At 34.1% G+C, this 16,724-nt stretch overlaps 2 long non-coding RNA genes across 2 annotated transcripts; one reads left to right on the top strand and one right to left on the bottom strand.

Moving 5' to 3' along the window:
- The first annotated feature begins 742 nt into the window (after window positions 1-742).
- LOC112800543 (uncharacterized) lies at window positions 743-9,327 on the top strand. The gene is made up of 7 exons (XR_003201416.3): window positions 743-1,017; window positions 1,107-1,202; window positions 2,390-2,468; window positions 3,156-3,246; window positions 6,707-6,985; window positions 8,316-8,423; window positions 8,520-9,327. It is a non-coding gene; the product is annotated as an uncharacterized lncRNA (long non-coding RNA).
- A 4,468-nt stretch (window positions 9,328-13,795) lies between these two features.
- On the bottom strand, window positions 13,796-15,837 carry LOC112800544 (uncharacterized). Its single transcript, XR_011861890.1, has 2 exons — window positions 15,565-15,837; window positions 13,796-14,419 (listed from the first exon to the last, which is right to left on the bottom strand). It is a non-coding gene; the product is annotated as an uncharacterized lncRNA (long non-coding RNA).
- Window positions 15,838-16,724: the final 887 nt, after the last annotated feature.

Raw genomic sequence — 16,724 nt, 5'->3', positions numbered from 1 at the left:
TTTAGATTCTACAATCAAATTTGTCCTCCTGTTTTTTTTCAAAAAAAAATTGTATATTTAATTTTTTTATTTATTTAAATTTTGATTAATCTTTGATAAATATTTAGCTTTGTTTTTCAATTTTTTTTAAAAAAGTTTGTATATGTAATATTTGAATGATAATTTGAGATGATATTGGAAGAAATAAAAATATTGAAAGAAATAAAAATTTAATGACGATGACATGCAGTATTTAGAGTCATGAGTATACAATAATAATGATAAAATTTGTGGTTAAATAAAAGATAATTTAGTTTTTTTAAATATTTGTGTGTCTTATTTATTATTTTTGCACAATACATAAACACAAATATTTTATATTTATATTTTTAATATTTACGTCTTTATCACTACTAGAAAAAACGTTTTTCTCGACGTTAAAAATCGACGGCTATTTCTGTCGTTAATATTTATCGACGGCTTGCTGTCGATATTGCTAAAAAAAATAATTAAAAATAAAATATTAAAATCGACAGCGAGGTCGTCGATAATGTTATGATACATAATATTATCGTCACATTATCGACGAACTTGGGGCTGAAAATAATTTTATTTTAAAATTGACGAAAGTGACGTCGATTTTATTAATTAAAATATCGACAACAGTTGCCGTCGATAAATTTTAACGGTCTAGATCATTTTCTAAAACCAAGTAAACGGTATAGATTTAATATATAAAATAGACGCATAGAGTGTCGATTGTTTTTAATTTAAAATCGACAAATCTGCCGTCGATTTTTATCATTAAAAAACACTTACCCAAAACCCTTCCCGCGTCCAGAGAATTCAGGAACACAATTTCCTTTTACCCCAAAATCCCCATTTCAGCACCAACCCGTGTCATTCTCCACTGCCGTCGCTGCTCCGTCACGGTTGCTTTGCCGGCGCTCCTCAACACACACTCTCTCTCAACCATAAACCCTACTCCGACGCCTTACTCAAACCAAGGGTTTTCAGCGAGGTAGAACTCCAGCGAGGGTCAGTTTCCATTCTTTCTTCTTTGTTTAGGGTTTATTCATAAGTTATTCGATTGAACATGCATTTGATAAGAATTGAATGTTGTCAAGGATGACAGGCAGGAGCACGTAATTTGAAAACCCTTATCGTCGCTGGTTCTACTTGCTGTCGCTGCTAGCTCGTGCTTATCCAATGGCTTGGTGAGGGTGAGTTACCTGCTCCCCTGCTTGTGTTTGGATTCTTCCCTACTCCCCTGCTCCCCTACTTAGCTAATTAATTTGTTGATTTGAGGTTTCATATTTTAAATAATTAGTTTGTTGATTGGTTTTTAATGGATGATTTAGTAATTAGGTTTTAAATTTAGATTTTTTAATTTAGTTTGTTTATTGATTAACAAAACATATGGAGGGAGGGAATTTGTAATGCTGAACTGAACACCCAATAATTGTTGCAGTTATCTCAGTTGTTGATATTTTGCTAAAAATGTGCTAGGAATTTAAGATTTTGACCCAAAAACTAGCATGCACAGTAGTTAGATCCACTAGTAAATACTAAATATTATTAGGCTAATAGCTCTCTCTTGATTAAGTTTAAGTTTTCAATTTGGTTAGCAAATATTCTTTGATTCTCTCTCTGTATCTATCTGTGTATGTAGGTAGATTTTGTGTTGCTTTTGATGTGATGTGTTTGAAAAACTTACAACAACAACAACGTGTGTTTAGGTTCTGTATTTGCTATAGGGATATAGAGGCTAAGAAACACAGATAAAGGAGAAAGTCAGGGAGAATATATTCTCATTTGGAATTTACTTACTGTTTTAATGATTAAATATTATATATTTAATCATTTTATATCTCCTATATCAAATTCTGTTTTTATGATTTGTAAACACCTTACTGCAATCACATTTTAAAGCTTTTTAGGTTAATCTTTGAGTAGCCAAATTTCATAAATTCACTCTGGTAGGATAGGTAGAGCTCCATTTCTTAGACATGGAATTGTTTGGTTTGAGTGCTCAAAGGTACTCTAGGAAGATATATCATATTGGCCCCAACAACTTATAACATTGTGTTGGCTGTTTAGTTTGGATGATGCAGTACAACTTCTAGGAAGAAAATTTAAAACACAGGATATATCATATTAGTTCTCTTTTGTATCTTACTTTGTATTGAAATTGACATCTTATTGGACCTTCTATTTATTAGAAATGGAACTTAGGAATTTCCATAACCTATAGGTTGACTCTCCAATCTTCATATTATTTTGTTTTTATTCTGGCCTATTTTGAAGATGCTCTGGCCTGCAATAAATTAAATGGCATTCATTGTCAACACATATAGGAAATAAATTCTTCATTTGCTCATACATATGAATTTCCTGTTCTTGGTCATAGGCCTATCATTTTCTATTGCAGCCGTGTTGAACACGAGGGCATTGCAAGCATTTGAATCTCTTGATGCTAACACTTACAGGTCTGTAAAACTTTCTAATTCTGTTTTTGTTGATTAGTTATTCTCTCAGTTACTTAATGATTAATCAGGTTATGGAGTATGAGTTGATAACCAGTAATGAGTCTTGAAACTATGGGTCTTATATTCTCTCTAATTTTGTAGCCTGTGCCACACTACTCTCATCTGATCTCATCTGCCATTCATATTTAACCATCTATCTGCATCTATCTTTCTTATTAAATGACACATGCAGAGGAGAAATTAATAATAATAATTATACATATTTAATAATTATTTGATGTGATGAAACTCATCTCATCTCATCATCTTAATAATATGCTCTTTTTTGAAAGCTTAATTTCACTTTCATATTTAATAGTACTATGTGCTAAATATTACTTTGTTTCAACGGTTTGTGTATCTGATAAATATTACATGATTGGAATGCAAGCCTGGAATCACGGAATTTGCGTTGCTTTCTCCTTCTTCACTTGCCTTAATCTTCCTCTTTCTTTTTTTATTTTCTATTTTTTTTTCAATTATATATTTGGATTGAGTCCTGACTCAATGAAGGTCTCCTAAATACATATGATTATCATTATTAGAGTTTAATTTTGATAATCATCTTATATTGATATTTAATTGTATATGTAATTGATATTTAATTTTGATAATCATCTTCTACAAAACTGACATAATTCATAACAGAAAGGAGTTGAAGAAGAGATTGAGCAACAGATTCCATTTACACTATCATAAGTATTGGTAGAGCTTAAGATTTCCAGAAAAGCTATTCAAGGTTTAACCTTCTACTTTTTTATTTATTTATTATCTCTGTTAAACTATTGAGTTTTAATTTATCTTCATCTTTATTATCTCTGTTAAATTATTATGCATGCTTATCTATACTTATTTATATATGCTTGTTTGTGTAAACCATTCATGGTGGAAGTATAAATTATATTCATGATAAGACTTTTATTTGTTGTGGTTTCTCGTTGAAAAAAAAATTAAAAAGTGAATATTATCCCTTTGATATGTAGGAAATTAAATTCATTAATAATGGAAAACCAGAACCGAAGTTGGATGTATGATAGAACGTATGATCAGAGGCGGGGTCTTAAACCCAGTTTTATTAAAGGGGTAAATGAATTTGTGGATGCGTGTATTAGAACTGATGAATTTCTCAGAGGAGGTTTAGTTAGGTGTCCATGTGCCAGATGTCAATGTGGGACATTTAAACAGTTGATCGACATTAAGATTGATCTATATACTCATGGGTTTAAACCTAATTATTGGGTTTGGACAGAGCATGGAGAAGAGATACCCACAGAGAATCAGATTAGGATAGAAGAAGATATTAAAAGTAGCTCTGAATTAGGTGGTGTTACATGGGAAGAAAATTTTGATCGTTATCATGAGATGGTTGTTGATGCTTTGCAACCTGAATTTCATATGTACATGCAACCAACAGTGGAGGAACCAAATCGAGATGCTAAGAGATTTTATGACCTCTTAGATTCAGTTAGTAAACCCTTGTGGGAAAATTGTATCCATTCACGATTGTCACTTGCCAGTAGGATGCTGAGTATAAAATCAGAGGAAAACCAATCCCAGGGATCTTTTGACCAGTAGGCAACTTTGTTTAGAGAAATGCAAACAACTGCAAATGAAATTCCTGCTAATTACTATGAAGCTAAGAAAATTGTTTCCCAACTTGGGTTTAAGGAGGTTAAGATAGATTGTTGTGTCAATGGTTGTATGATATATTACAAAGAGGACAAAGATCTTAGACAATGTAAATTTTGTGGGGAGCAGAGATTTAAGCCTAGGAAGGGAAAAAATAAAGAGGTGCCATATAAAAGAATGCATTATTTGCCATTGATTCCAAGGCTACAAAGGTTATATGCATCAATGAGTACTGCCCCTCATATGTTGTGGCATCACCAAAATCGCAGAAATGACGACGTAATGACACATCCTTCCCATGGTGAAGCATGGAAACATTTTGATACCAAGCATCCTCATTTTGCAAGCGAACCGCGTAATGTTAGACTTGGACTTTGTTCTGATGGGTTTTCTCCTAATGTTCATTTTAGCACACCGTACTCTTGTTGGCCTGTTAAAGTTACCCCTTATAACCTTCCACCTCATATGTGTATGAAAGACCCTTTTTTGTTCCTAACGTGCATCATACCCGGAAAAGAAAATCCCAAAGCAAAAATTGATGTTTATCTTCAACCATTGATAGATGAACTTAAAGAGTTATGGGATGAAGGCGTCCTAACATACGACATTCATAGCAAGAGGAATTTTCAGTTAAAGGCTGCATTAATGTGGACAATTAACGATTTTCCTGCTTATGGAATGTTGTCTGGTTGGAGTACAGGGGGAAGGTTAGCATGTCCAGTATGCATGGAGGATACCAAGGCCTTTTGGTTAGATTATGGCGGAAAGAATTCGTGGTTTGACTGTCACAGGAGATATTTACCTGAAGGTCATCCTTATAGGCGTAATAAAGTTGGTTTTAAGAAGAATATTGAGGAGGATGAAGAACCTCCTATTTGGCTTAGTGGCGAACAGGTCTGGGAAAGAGTTAGACACTATCCTAAAATAGTTGACACAGGAGGACAAGTGAGATTGAGCGGATATGGGGTGGAACACAATTGGACCAAAAGGAGTATATTTTGGGATCTCCCATATTGGAAAGATCATTTGGTTCGTCATTGTTTGGATCTAATGCATATTGAGAAGAATGTTTTTGATAACATAATGAATACCGTTATGGATACTGAAAGAACAAAGGACAATGAAAAGGCAAGGTTAGACATGGCTGTGCTTTGTAAGCGACCAGATTTGAATTTGGTGCAGGTACGCGAAGGTCATTGGGCAAAGCCTAAAGGCAACTATGTCTTGACACTCCAACAACGAAAAAATATTTGTAAATGGGTACAAGAGTTGAAAATGCCAGATGGATATGTTTCAAATTTACAAAGGTGTGTTGATGTCAAGGGAGGAAAATTGTTTGGGATGAAAACTCATGATTGTCATGTATTTATGGAGTGTTTGCTTCCGTTAGCCTTCAAAGAGTTGCCAGACCACGTGTGGAAACTGTTGACCGAAATAAGTCAATATTTTAGGGACCTTTATTCATCTACTCTTCGGGTTAGCGATCTTGTACAAATGGAAGCTAATATTCCTGTTATTTTGTGCAAGTTAGAAAGAATTTTTCCACCTGCCTTTTTTGACGTAATGGAGCATCTACCAGTTCACTTGGCATATGAGGCATGTGTTTGTGGACCAGCTCAGTATAGATGGATGTATCCATTTGAGCGTGAAATAGGCATGTATAAGAGATCAGTGAAGAATCGGGCTAGAGTAGAGGGTTCAATTTGTCAAGCATACCTGGCTAGAGAGACATCAAGTTATTGTTCTTATTACTTTGAGCCACATGTCATGTCTAAGAGAACAAGGCCGAATCGGAATGATGATGGTGGTGTAAGTTCATCTGAGCCTACCCTTTCTATTTTTGATCAACCGGGTGTTCCTGGGGGAGCCAACAACCGGGTCTAAGAGAGATCTTTGTTTTATATTCTTATTTTTTAGCTTAATGTTCAATGTCCAATAGAAAGATAGAAAGGGGGAAAGGGTCCTATTTGTTTATTGAGTTTTGTTCATAGAAATGATTAGGCATACCCATTCACATCTGATTAATAGTTCTTAAAACCAAAACTGCACAAGACATGAAAATTAACATTTGAGTATGATGTCATATACAAGAAGCTACTGAAAAGCTTCGTAAGTTCAACACCCACACACATAATAGATACATGCTTTATAAAAGGATTTTTATAATATTACAACCATTATTGTATTTCACACTACTTGCAACTAAGTATTTATCTAATTCTCCTTCAAATAGTGTAGAGTGACATTTGCTGTGTTATAATCATAGCAGAAAAGCCTTTAACTAACTGATTACTATTTTGAATTTGTGGCTCTTGCTAATAGAACTATCATAGACCCTCTTGCTAATAGAACTTTTCTTCTTCTATCACTAAAAAAGTAATCTTAGCTTTTATGGTATGTGATATACTACTAGTAGTATACTTACTAGTTAGTTTGGCAGTGTTTTTGTCTCAACAATTTTAACATTTATTTTAAGTGATATTGTAAAATGTGATTTTTTTTATTCCAATGATTAAAACTACCATACCTAAGTCTCATTATTGATACGGAAGGGGATTTTTTTAAAATAGAAATGCTTTGACATTATTGATACGGAAGAGGATTATATCTATCAAGCTTGGAGGTTTAGGGCTGCCAAGCGCTTGCGAGGTATGCTCCATGCCATTCGCAAAAAAGGTGCCCGTCCATATTGGATCCCACCAGAAGTTCTTGGTGAATTGATGAGACGTTGGGACACTGATGCCTATAGACAATTACAGGCGAGAAATACAGCTGCCAGGAAATCGACTCGAGGTACTTTCCTTCACACTGCAGGAGGCACCACCTTTCCAGAAGCGAAGTTACGCTTGGTAAGTTGTTTATAGACAATCTTTATTATGATATTTGCTGTTCTGTGAATGGTGATAGTTGCAAATGTTATGTTCCATGATACTAATAAACACACGTATTGCCTGTCTTTGCATAATTGGGGATGCAAATGATGTGATGAACTGATTCCACTGATTCCCTGGACTATCATCATTAAGCTCCCATAAAGCATTGGCTGGTCTTACCATGTTTATTACTATGAAATGAATCCAGTTATTTGGACATAATAGGGTGTTTAGATATGCATTCGCCTGGCCTTTGTAGGATAGACCTGAAACAGCTTGGGATTTAGATATTATATACTGTCAAAATAACAGGGCAATCAAACTGAAACGTGTTTTTTGTTTGCATTAATAGATATTATTAGAGTTTATTAAGTACTGTTGTACTTACTATGATTCAAGTTACATAGCAGTAATATTAAGTTCTTGATTGTTATTTCCTTGTATTTTATTGCTGCACAATGCTAATATACATAGTGATATCTTCCTCTCACTCAATGGCTATTCTTAATTATATTTAAGGGAGTTAAGCATATTTGTTTTTGTTCTTAATAGATTTATTTCAATAATCACACAAACAAAATATACACATAAATGAAATCCTTTTATTAGAAAAGTAAACATGTTGGTTAAAGTGAGGGAGAAATATTTTGATTTTTAAAATGCAAACGTAAAAGCTCTGGTTAAATCACTTACCATCTTTATTAATACACCTTGGCTGAAAAATAATGTTATCGATTTTCATTTTATTTGGTAATTTGATATGTAATAGTTATTCTGGTTTCTGTACGCATACGCATAAATCATTTTGATACTTGTAGGTTTTAACGAGTTAAAGTAGTCAATGTATGTAACAAATGCGACTCAGATATGAGTAAATTGATTTGACTCACATTAAAAGGACTAATTAGAGAAAGAGAAAGAGAATCTAATATATAAACTCTGAAAAGCACGTCCCATAGTTGGGTTGGAAGTGGACTAGGCTTTTAAAATGAGTGTCCCGTGAGCACCAGTTATAGTCATGTTATGTGAATTCAATTGTTTATTTGCTTTCAGCCACATCAATTCTCTGTTGCGTGATGTTTTCTTGATGTCAAAGATCAATGAATAATATGCATGTAATTGATGAGTGTGTAGTTGTGAGCAATTGAATAGTGGCATCTATCTACTCATGATTCATCAGATCTATACATATATATTATTCCCAACTACCACCCAGCTACCAACCAACCTTATTAGCCCCATACAAACTGAATAAATCTATATGAATACATCCCATATTTGTTGATAATTTGGTTACATTATGTAGAATCATTCGCTTGGAAGACCATCACGTATGGATGAGTTTTTTGAGCACACTCATACTCGCAAAGAGGATAGGACTTAATGGGTTGATGAACACTCCCGAAAGACAAAGGTAACTTACCTTTATTAATTGTAACTATTTTGTTATCTAATTGTTATGCATTATTGATACTTATAGTAGTTTATCAATCATTTTTGTTCATTGTAGGATATATTTCAAGAGCGTATGTTTCAGGCTGAGCAAGAGCGGCAGGCTGCTATAGAGGCTGGTGTAACTGATCAACCGCCTGTCTCTGAAGAAAGCATATGGATTGAGACAGTGGGTGGAAAACGAAGAGGTAGGGTATATGGCATGGGTGAGGTAAAGAACTCTTCCATGGTGCGGCCTCGAGTTGATGGGCCAACCACGACCACTAGTGCTGATGTTTTGGATCTTAGAGAACGAATCATAATACTCAATAGGGAAGTTGAACAACATGCCGCTAAATATAGAGAGCTTGAAGACCGCTACCAAAGGGAGAAAAGAGAGTGGCAACAGACTGTTGAATCCTTGCGTGAGGATCTCAACACCAGTAACTCACAGATGGATCAATTTAGTCATCAGTTGAGCAGTTTGACTGAGTATGTGAGAGCCATGGGTCCTAGTAGTTCTGGATCACGTGTTCCCCCACCTCCTCCTTTTACTTTCCCAAGCTCTCAGAAAAGCACAGCCCCAACCCCAGGTAGAAAACTCCCACCTATTCTGTAGCGACCAGGACAACCACAGAGTTCTCAAAGGAAGGATGATTCTGATGATTTTGATGACTCAGATGATTATTTAGACGAGTATGAGTAGGTTATTTAATTACTTTACTTTGAATATTTTATATTATTAGTAGATTGCAATTTAAACGAATATAACTCTAAGTTTAGTTATTTATCTTGTCTTGAGTCTTTTAGAGGGTTATTTATTATTTTGATAAGTTTGTAAACTCATTATCTAATATTTAGTATAAATTTTATTTTTATATTTAAAAGTTTATTTGTATTAATGGTTTACTATTTTTAAAATAAAAAAAATAAAACATATAACTATTAAAATCGACGGCAAAGTTGTCGCTTTTAAAAGTTAAAATAGACAAATCTGAATAATTAAATCGACGGCAAAGATGTCGATTTTATTCAAGCACATATCGACGGCCCTGACGTCGATTTTATTAAACATATTATAGACAAAAGTGACGTTGATTTTATTGAGTTAAATATCGACAAAAAGGCCGTCGATTTTATTGAATCAATTATCGACAAAGTGGACGTCGATTTTAAATAGAAATATCGACGGCAATGTTGTCGATTTTATTAAGAACGTAAAATTCTCACACCCATATTACAGACGGAACTAACGTCGATTTTATTAAATTATTATCGACGGCCACGGAAGCCGTCGATTTTATTAGCATTTTGAAAAATCGACAGGCTTTATAGCGACCAACTGCACCGTCTATTTTGCCGTCGAATTTCAATATTATCGACGGCTAAGCCGTCGATTTGACCGTCGATTTTAACGACGTTTCTTGTAGTGTATGTCTATATCTCATTCTATACATTAACTAAACCAAACTTTAATAAACATATATGTGGTTGTTATTTGCAGCGTCCTAACGTCTATTTTAACTTTTTCTTAGGACTAAAATTATGGTATAATGGTCGATTTATGCATAACAACATTAAAATGATTGTTTATGAGTCATAAAAATTTTAATATTCTTTTAGCCTAATATCTAAAATATAAATTATAACCGCCGAATTATGGTGATCAAATCACAACTCATACAAAATTCTAAAAAACCAAGACTAATTTATTTACATTATATAGATCAAACTTAAATGAGAAATAAAGAAACGAAATAAGAATTTCAAGACATTAATATGTAACTGAAATGTAAAATACATACGGTAAATACTATGGTGTCTATAAGATGGTGCTTATTTATTAAAAAAAATTAAAAGTTATTATTTTATTTAAAAAATATAAAAATAAATAATTTTTAAAAAATTAAAATTTATTATAAAAAATAAATTAAATAATATTTAGACAAAAACTCATAGACATCATAAAATTAGCCAATACATAATTGAATTGAAATGATATCGGAATGATGGTAGAAAGAACAGTACTCAAACAATCAAGTTGTAAATTCTTAGTCGAAGAAACTAATTGGTTTGTGTGTTAGGTGACTATTCTACAGTTGACAGATAAACAAACTCTATCGCAACATGAATGACATGTGTCACCTATACATTCGTCATATGTTAATTGAGCATGCCAAGATTTGGATTCAAATTTCGAATTTTAAATCAGTCAACTCCGTTCTTGTACAAAATCCTCTTGTCTAATTAAAGATAATCACATGAAAAGTTTCGATGCTCGTTTGACAATATTTTTTGCATTATTGTTGATTTTTATTTTTTCAGTCTGCTCAATCGCTTATTTTATTATTAAAAAGTTGAGTAATTTAATAAATTTTTAGTTTTTATATTAAAATTAAAATAATTTTATAAAATAGTCAATGATAACATTAAAATAATAAAAATAAAATAAACATATATCATTTATCTAAAAATAATATAATTGTTCATACTCTGAACCAATAGATAAAAACCAAGCTCAATAAAGATGAAAGATCCACTTAAAAAGATGACCTCTACCACATATCCGACCTTTTTACGATGAGAAAGGACAGCTAATGCTTATATAAGTAAGTAACTGTCTCTCCGAATCTCTTAAACTATCTCTATCTTCTCTAAAAGATAAGATCCCAACAAACTCCCAAGATAAAAGGAACGGTTATTCATCAAGAAAAGATGGAACTACTCCAACAAAGGTGGTTATCAATTCTACTATAAGTACACTGGCATCCCATAGGTATAATTCACGTTCTAATCTACTAAAAATCTGCTTAAAACCCTTGCTAACTTAAACATCGGAGTCTCTTGCAGGTACCACCCGCCACCTCCTCACGAGGAATTCAGACAAGCGGCACCTCGACACCAAAGAGGTCGGACGCTGCCATACTAAGCGATCTAGATCTCACGTTCAGGCCCAAATTAACGTTTTAGGTAACCCTCGTAACATTGGCGCCGTTGTCGGGGACCTGGAATTCTCTCTCTGACAAATGGTGGACCATGAGCATAAAGAAGGCCACACGACATCTGAATTTGAGCAAGAAGCTCAGCCAGAAGGCTGGGCCCTCGTGCTTCCTCCTCCACCACAACACCAAGGGCCTCACAGGGAAGGCACCTCAGAAAATCCTCATCCAAGGAGAATCCATTATGAAGTCCACCATCCCGAAGATGAGGACCGCCCTCATACAATCGAGATCCTGGACCTGGTTCATGGCCAGGGGGATCGACTGCAATAGCTCGAACATGAGGCTGAACGACAATGAAAAGTAGACCGGGAGTTACAAAGAGAAGTGAGATGACGGAATGAGCTAGAAGACAAGCTTCGAAAGCAAGAAGCCGATCTTCAAAACAGGAGTAATCGAACAGATCGGAAAGAAAGCCCCCTAGGTGGAGAAGACCCGTTCACGGAAGAGATCATGAGGGCCAAAGTTCCCAGGAATTTCAAATCTCCCGACATGAACCTCTATGACGGAATATCAGACCCAAGCTACCACCTCAGTAATTTCAAAAGCAGACGTACCTGGCCGATGCTTTCGACGCCACCTGTTGTAAAGCCTTCCTGACTACTCTAACGAAGGAGGCTATGAAGTTGTTGACCGAAAATATTTTCGATAAGAGTAAGTTTAATCGTAATAAGTCAAGTGTGATTTTTGGAGAAGACACGCGTACGAGTATGAAGATTGAAAGTAATCAGCGTGGATTTGGGTTTCGATTGTTTTGTTGATCGAGTAAGCTAAATTGAGTAGGAGACTCGATTCAAGAAATCGAGTAAGGCCTTCGAAGTGCTGGTCGAATAGTTGTGGAAGCGAGAAGGCTAGTGGCTTCTATCACATGAGAAAAATATGGGAAATATCAACAATCACGCAGTGAAAACGGTTACCAAGAGGAATTGCATTTCAAAATTTGTAATTTTATTTAATTGTAATTAATTGTGATTTAATTGACCGTTATGTAAGATAGCCTATAAATACTAGGAAAGTAGGAAGTGTTAGGGAATAAGAGTTGGAACTTTTACTCAGAAAAAACACTCTAGCACTCTCACATCCCAGGAAATTCCTGAGTTTGCATTCGAGTTACATTTTCTGTAGGGTTCTTTCCACCTTCTTCCTCTTTCAATTTGTTTTTTTTTCTCTAAATTTAACATTTCAATTAATCTCATTTACTAAGTGTTCTCTACTTTCTCTGTTTAATTTATCCTTCTACATTTTATCGCTTATGTTAAAAGTTCTTTGATTTAATTAAAGGCATTTTTATTGTTTTCTTTCAATTCTGATGCAAACATTTTCATTTACCATGTAATTAGTTTTTGAAAACTTTAATTTCTATGTTTTATTTATTAATTTATGAATTTTCTTTATCTTTATTTTCAACATTGGTCTAATCGAAGACGCTTTGATACACTTCTAAAAAACTGGTACTTGCACAGAAGAGTAGGTTTCGCTCCCAGATCACTAGATATCGAACCACCATCGACAAAACAGAGGTGCTTCGATAACCTACCACCCAGACAAAACCAAACACACTCCGAGCTTGTTGGGAGTTAAGCAAGAAGTCAGTTACTCAGCGAGACCCTTCGCGACTATATGAAAATGTTCAACAACGCCTACTTGAAAATTCAAAATTTGCCCACTAAAGCCGTAATCACGGGCTTAGTCAATGTCTTAGAGAGGAGCCCTTCTCCCAGTCAACATCCAAACGACACTTGACTTCTTTGAACGAGGTTTAAGAAAGGGCAGAGAAATATATCAACATAGAGAAAAATTTTCGACTCAGTAAACTTTTTTTGCAAACAAACCTGCCCTACTATCCTCGGAAAAAGGTAAAAGAGCCCAAAAAGAGAGAAGAACAGAACATGAAAAAACCCAGAAAGTACCATAATTACACTCCTTTAATGGTCTCTCTGGTGGATGTGTACAAAGAAATATGCCACATGGAGAAGCTTCCACCCCCTCGTCCAATTAAACACCTGAAGGCTGGAAGTAGGGGAGAATATTGCGAGTATCATAAGCTGTATGGACATTCTACCAATGAATGTTACGACTTGAAGAATGTCATAGAAAAGTTGGTCAGAGATGGCCGACGTGACAGATTTCTGGCCGACAGATCGGTCGACCCGAGGAAAGAAGATGGGAAGAGTCAATAGTAAACTAAAAGACTAGAAGAATAAGTGTCTCTTCCTTGCAGGGATATTGACCCTAGCCCAAGCCACCATCAGTCCGACCTTAAACTATCACATGCAACCAGGGATATTGACCCTAGCCCAAGCCACCATCAGTCCGACCTTAAACTATCACATGCAACCAGGGACGGATCCAGAAATAATATCATGGGGGGGCCAATAACATATATAATATTAAAAAATTATGCAAAAAATTATATAATGTAAAATACATTACAAAAATATACTGATAGAGAATATATTTTAAAGTATAAAAAATATGTATGTACTTTTTATTAACGAAGTAGTCGATTCTTCGTTTCATAAAATTTATCGATAATAGAATTTGTGTCAAATTTTTCAGCAATTTTTTTCAATATAATTAAAAGACAATTAGTAAGAAATTTATCTTTTGTTTTGTTTGTAAATTATTCTTCACAATATTTATAGCTGAAAAAGAACTCTCAGTTGTAGTAGTTGAAACAGAAAAAATTAATATCAAATGAATCAATAAGAAGTTTCACGAGAAGAAAAAAATCTACTTTATGAAATTTATAAAATTTTATTTAATTAAAAATATTAGGAATAATATTTTTTCATATTTTTTTTAAAATTGTTACTTACTTTTTAAATATTAGAAATCATTAATATTTAGATTAGGCTGGACTTTTATTTATATTAGACTAAATACTAAATAAATTTTTTAAAAAATTAAATCATACTTAATAACTCATTACTATTAATCCCTCTCCCCCGCGTTCGCGCGCGCGCGTGTAAGTCCGTCCCTGCATGCAACAGGATAGAGTGCCAAAAAATATTTTGTTAAGAAATTGAGAAGCTTCAAAGATAATTCATATGGAAAAAAGAGGTCAATCAAAAGAAAATATGTTTGATCAACTGAAAAAATGTTTTGCCTTCCGAAACATGAAGGGGGAATAGGATTTAGGAAGCTCTAAAAAATAAACAACGCTTTCCTAATTAAAATTCTATAGCAAATAAAACAAGAACTTGACAATTTATGGGTAAAGGTCCTAAAACATAAGTACTATAGAAGGAATCAAATTGGCAGCAGCACAACTGTAAGAAATTCAGATTCAAATCTTTGAAAGAAACTTATCAAATTATGACCTATTTTCCAAGAGAATTCAACATAATTTATAGAAAACGCGAAAGTAGCCAACTTTTGGAATGACAATTGGATGAGTGAAAAAGGATTACTCAGGGACCAAGCCTTGAACCAGAACATTGACAACCACAGTAAGGTGAAAGATTAGATCAACCTTAGGAGAATGGAACAGAGAAGAACTCAGAGTCAGCTCACCTAATGCAATTGTCCAAAAAATTTTAGCTATGCCCCTCCCACATTTGGATGGCGATAATACTAAAAGAGGCTGAAAGCACACGAAAGATGGAGAGTTTTCAACTGCATCAACATACAATGTCTTAAACAAATTGTCGAAATCAAATAGAATTATATGGAGCTTAATTTGAGACTGAAAAAGTTCGTAGAGAGCCAAAGTCTTCATGTGGACCACAATACACAGAAGAATTTTAACTAATGAAAGAAAGGCTAGAAGTTTCGGGAGAAACGGAGACTGAAACTACTGCCAAGAAACCCAGAAAAATTGTCTGCATATTTTCAGGGATTGTCCGAGAGTCTTTACTATTTGGATCCAATTTTTAGAAACACCTAAATTACAAACCTTCTTCAACCTTGAATGAAAAAGATTGCGTAGAAGTTAACCTAACTCAACAATAAGGGAAGAATAGAGATATAGAATGGAAGGACCTATTCATTGTTATTTGCTGGAGACTATGGTATTGGAGAAATAGAGAAGCTCCTGAAGATAATTAGAGAAGACCAAATCAATTATATACAGAAACCAGAAATCAAATTCAGAAAATTAAACAAGCTATGAAAATGAGTTACCCGATAAAGAGCGCAAGAAGGTAGGAGATCAACGTCAAGTAAAAACCGCCGACAAATGGGTGAATGAAACTCAATTCAGATGGCGGTGTAAGAGAATCCCGGCAGAGTGGGGTGTAACGGTTTGCTGAGAAACAGAGAAAGAAGATGGGTGGCTGGTTTCACGTACAACATCAGAACCTACACAGCATATACGGTAGAGTTCTGGATTGTTGCGAAGGGTCTGAAGATGGGATAGACTACGAGCATAAGGAAGGTTGTGGTGGAATGTGACTCAGCGGCTATAATAAAGCTCATGGACAGTGATAAAAATCTGGAAAGTCACTCAATTCTCTAGTTAAAATATTTTTACACTAAAAAAATGATTGGAAAATTTTTTTTGTTCATATTTATAGAGAAACTAATAGAAGTGTTGATTTTTTGGCAAGGAGAAGTTTAGAAATAGAAAAAAAAAATTTGTTTTGGGACTTATCTTTCATAAATTTAATAGCCATTTTCAATAAAGATTACAGAAAGACCTTTTTATCCTGTATTATTTATATTTATTTTTTGACGTTTTTAATTCCATTTTAATACCAAAAAAAATATATTTAACAGTAAATTTTGAATTTAGTCAAATAGTCTTATCTCTCGTTCTCTTTGCTCTCAACTTAACTTGAGTTCTTGATAGCATTTTTTACAAGAAAGCACATTCACAAACCGTAATGTGAAAAGCAAATATTATGAAGGGAAACATTAAATCTATTAGTGATTCCGAGTGTAAGCAGCACCTTTTTCTCTTGTTTTGGGTCGAAGCAAATAGAAATGGGCTTAGGCTAAAATGTAAAGCATTAGCCAGCTTGCAATAATTATTTTACCTACCTCCAAACGAACCCTCAAATGCCGCTGAACACATTTATGATCAAAGGCCCAAACTATTAATTCACCAGAACTAAACTACATTCATACCTCCACACCCAACATTAATACCACAATAGTAATTGTAGCACCAAACTATGTTTTAATCTTGTTTCGTAACATTTTTTTATATTTTTTTTAACTGGACCACCTTATCTTCCAACTTTACATATTCATATTCCAACACTTAAGTCTTATTTTTCAGATATAATAATTACTTGAACGTGAGATTCTTACCTCCCAAATGTCGTTACGTTACAGATAGA

This window comes from Arachis hypogaea, chromosome 5, assembly GCF_003086295.3.
Source record: "Arachis hypogaea cultivar Tifrunner chromosome 5, arahy.Tifrunner.gnm2.J5K5, whole genome shotgun sequence".
Classification (NCBI taxonomy): domain Eukaryota; kingdom Viridiplantae; phylum Streptophyta; class Magnoliopsida; order Fabales; family Fabaceae; genus Arachis; species Arachis hypogaea.
This window is presented reverse-complemented; position numbering and strand designations above follow the sequence as displayed.